We start from the raw sequence: 4138 nt of genomic DNA, 5'->3' as shown, positions 1-4138 counted from the left end.
ATTTGATCTGACAAATGCGTACATCTTCCCCGCGAAGGGGGTTAGTGCCCTTCGACATGTATTAGCTCTAGAATTACAACAGTTTTCCAAGCAGGAGAAGAGCAAGTGACCTAAATAACCATAACTGATTTAATGAGCCATTCACAGTTTCACTGTACCAGCCCTGCATACTTAGACATGTACGGCTTAATCTTTGAGACAAGCATATGGTTCTGGTAGGATCAATCATGTAGGTAGAAAGCAGCCTCCAGGCCTCGCGAGGATGAGCCCGGCGTCCCAGTCACGAGGATGGGCATGGCAGGACAGGCGAACCGGCGTGTGGGAGGGAGGGAGCAGCGCAGGGCCGTAGGAGGGGGGTGCTGGGGTGGCGAACTGGACATCCCATCCACCCACACGACACAACACCCCCCGATGGGCTCACCACACCCGACCTTTCACACCCACGTGCGAGGAAGACCACCTGACCTGTGTGTGGCAGCTGTGTGGGACCGGTGGCCACTCACACGTGGTGGGTGCGGGGCGGCCCCGACGTTTGGGCAGCGAACGAGAAGCAGACTGTGGTGCCCGGGGTCTCACCACCAGCGGCCTCCGAGCATGAAGGTGGCCCTGCCCTGTACCTGGAGCAGCCAACTGGCCTTCGGTGGGCCCACAGCTCCCCCACCGCCACTGCCGTCATGGCCAGCCCCCAGAACCCTCTTCCCCACATGCACTGCAGGTTGACCCCAAACCCTCCAGGTGCCCACCAGGCCCATGCGGCGTGCCGCTGAACTGGTCCTGAAGGCATACGCCTGGGGACACGGAAAACAGGCCAACCAGTGGTCGGCAGCGGCGCCCCACAAGGCAGAGCCGGGTTTGGTCCTAGACGTGGCCGCCACAGCCTAAGCCGGTGAGCCACTAGGGGAGAGAGGATCTGCAGTTGGGGTGGGGGGCACAAACAGGCAAGGCCAGGGACGGCAAGGGCAAGGGCACCCGGGAGCCCACAGAGGGGCGGCTTGGGGAGAAACCTCAGGCACAGCCAGGCCACCAGGAAAACATGGTCACGGGATCCCACCACAGACACGAGGGAGGTCCCGTGGCACCCCGCCTAGGATGCCAGACGGCCCTTGGCACCCACTGAGACCGGCCTCACGAGCCCCGGGTGCCACCATCGGGACCCCAAAATTACCTCAGCCACAAACCCAATGCCAGGGCCACGTTGATCGTTTCTCCTCCATCCTCCGACCTGGTCAAGATCTGGGAGACTGGAGCGCCACCCCACTTGGGACGCTTCCCAGGGCCAGGCAGCCCAACCCCGTGCCACGCAAATGCGGTTGTTGGCACCGGTCGCTGCTCCGCAGGGGAGTGGGCGGAGGTAAGGGTCACAGCGGAACGGGTCACGTGCCGGATGGAAAACCAGGCACAGCCACCACTCGCGCAGCCTCCCAACCACTAGGACGCGGCCCAGCGGGATCATCCCCCGACTCGGAAGGGGGAGGCGAGGGCCACACAGTAGGTGACCAGCCGCCCTCGGTCTCCCCTGTGGAGGCTGGCGGAACCCTCACTCTCCACCCCCTACCCCGTCTAGGGGGAAGTGGAAGAGGGTCCTCTGCAAGTGAGTCACTACGGCAGCACTACCATAATGCAGGGAGAGGTTGCAGGCCAGGGGATCCTGTAGCCCAAAGGCACACCTCTCGGATCGCTACAGAAGGCATTCTCACCGAGGGTGGGTCACACTCCCCACCTGCCAGTCACCCCTCATCGGGCCTGCAGAGGTGCTCAGGGATGCCTGGGAAAAGGAGGGGGTCTGCAGTACCAGGAAAAATCTGTATGCGGCAGTCTTGAGCCTTCTCGGACTGGGCGGGGGCCTGGCCGCTGCACGTGCACTCAATCCCTCAAGGGCCCGGGCATCCACCCGCCTCCTTTCTCCCAGACAAAGCACCTCCAAGTAAACCCACACACAACCTGTCGGAGGCAGAATGGTAGTCCCTCAGTGGGCGGCCGGCTCACGCATCACCTGAATGAGCCCACCGCGATCGCTCACATGGCCTGCGCGCACCCGCCAGAGGGGAGAACGGGACCCGTGCTCGCCAGACCAGGCGGCACCCTTCCCCGCGTGGGAGGGCTGTGTCTCACTCAACCACCTCGACCGCCACACCAACGAGCTCCCTCAGGACCCACTTGCAGACAACGCGGTGGAGACCGGAGGAGGGGTGCTGGGGTGGGAACCACACACCACCGCACGGCCACGGGCACCTGAGGGATAAGCTGGGGGGGAAGTGGGGGAGCTGGGTGCGGTAGGCTCATGTCTGTCATCCCTGCACTTTGGGAGGTGAGGGAAGGTGGATCCCTCGATCCAAGCCTTGGCTACATGGTGAAACCTCGTCTCTAAAAAAATACAAAAACTGACTGGTTTCATAACCGGACTCAAAGTTAATAAATAGATAAATAGTCCTGGCGTGGTGGCTCACGCCTGTAATCCCAGCACTTTGGGAGGTCGAGGTGGGCGGATCACGGGGGACAGGTGATTGAGACCATCCTGGCTACCACAAGAACCCCGTCTCTACTCAAAATACAAAAAATTAGACAGGCGCGGTGGCGGGCGCCTGTACTTGGGAGGCTCAGACAGGAGAATGGCGTGAACCTGGGAGGCAGAGCTTGAAGTGAGCCGACATCACACCACTGCACTCCAGTCTGCGCAACAGAGCGAGACTCTGTCTCAAAAAAAAAAAAATAATAATAAATAGATAAAAATTGAAAATTAAAAAAAAAAATGTAGCTGGCCAGGTGCAATTGCTCACGCCTGTCATCCCAGCACTTTGGGAGGCCAAGGTGGGCAGATCACCTGAGGTGGCCAGTTCGAGACCCGCCTGACCCACATAGAGAAATGCCGTCACTACTAACAATACAAAATCAGCTGGGTGTGGTGGCATATGCCTGTAATCCCAGCTACTCAGGAGGTTGAGGCAGGAGAATTGCTTGAACATGGGAGGTGGAGGTTGTGGTAAGCCGAAATGGTGCCATTGCACTCCAGTGTGGGCAACAAGATTGAAACTCTGTACCAAAAAAAAAATAATAAAAAAATAAGCACTGTATTCTGTTATTTTTATTTCCTACCCTGAGAAGAACATAATACAGCTGTTGTCTGTCTGTCTGTCTGTCTGCCTGCCTGCCTGTGACAGGGCCTCACTCTGTCTTTCAGCCAGACTGGAGTGCAGTGACACCATTATGGCTCACTCACTGCAGCCTCATCGTCCCCAGAGTTAGGCGATTCCTCAAGGGATCCTACAGCCTCGGCCTCCCAAAGTGTAGGGGTTACAGGCGTGAGCCACCATGACCCGGCCTGAGTTAATACATCTGGTCTCACTACGTCTTAACCACACACCCATGAAGAACTCAAGTAAAGAGTTGCTAAGAGACTCAGCATTCTCTCCTGAAAGCAGTGAGGTGGCTGGCGGCCATGTGTCCCTAGCTTCTGGGATTTTAGGTGACCATGCATGGAGGAGAGATCTCCAATGTTTCCAGAGAGGTGTGGGTCACAGTCATTGGGGCATCCAAGCACGAGATGGGGTTTCTGACAGCGACTTAAGGGCCAGGAAGGGCCAGAATCTTCCAAGCCCCGTGTCCCAGGGTGGGGCTGATGGAACCCAAGGTAGAAGGAGTCAGCAGTCCACACAGAGAGAGCTCCAGCCCTAGGCCCCACTGTGCAGACAGAGTCAGAAGGAAGAGAGTCCTTCGTCCTACAGGCCGCATCCCTCCACTGAACTTGGGAGCAGAACCATTTTCCAAACATGAGGTGACTCTCGCTTTGCAATGGATCAAAACGGGCCAGGCTTTCCAGAGTCAGCAGGGTAAAGAAGTCATTCTGGCTCAGCCTCCCCCATCCTCTGGTAATAAGTGAGTTTATTTTTTATTTTTATTTTTTATTATTACTATACTTTAAGTTTTAGGGTACATGTGCACAATGTGCAGGTTAGTTACATATGTATACATGTGCCATGCTGGTGTGCTGCACCCACTAACTCGTCATCTAGCATTAGGTATATCTTCCAATGTTATCCCTCCCCCCTCCTCCCACCCACAACAGTCCTCAGAGTGTGGTGTTCCCCTTCCTGTGTCCATGTGTTCTCATTGTTCAATTCCCACCATGAGTGAGAATATG

At 57.0% G+C, this 4138-nt stretch overlaps 1 pseudogene; it reads left to right on the top strand.

Moving 5' to 3' along the window:
- The first annotated feature begins 288 nt into the window (after positions 1-288).
- LOC112131608 (uncharacterized) lies at positions 289-3877 on the top strand (annotated as a pseudogene).
- The last annotated feature ends 261 nt before the right edge of the window (positions 3878-4138 follow it).

This window comes from Pongo abelii, chromosome Y, assembly GCF_028885655.2.
Source record: "Pongo abelii isolate AG06213 chromosome Y, NHGRI_mPonAbe1-v2.0_pri, whole genome shotgun sequence".
NCBI lineage: Eukaryota > Metazoa > Chordata > Mammalia > Primates > Hominidae > Pongo > Pongo abelii.
Note: the sequence above shows the minus strand (reverse complement) of the source record. Positions and strands in the feature narration are given on the sequence as shown.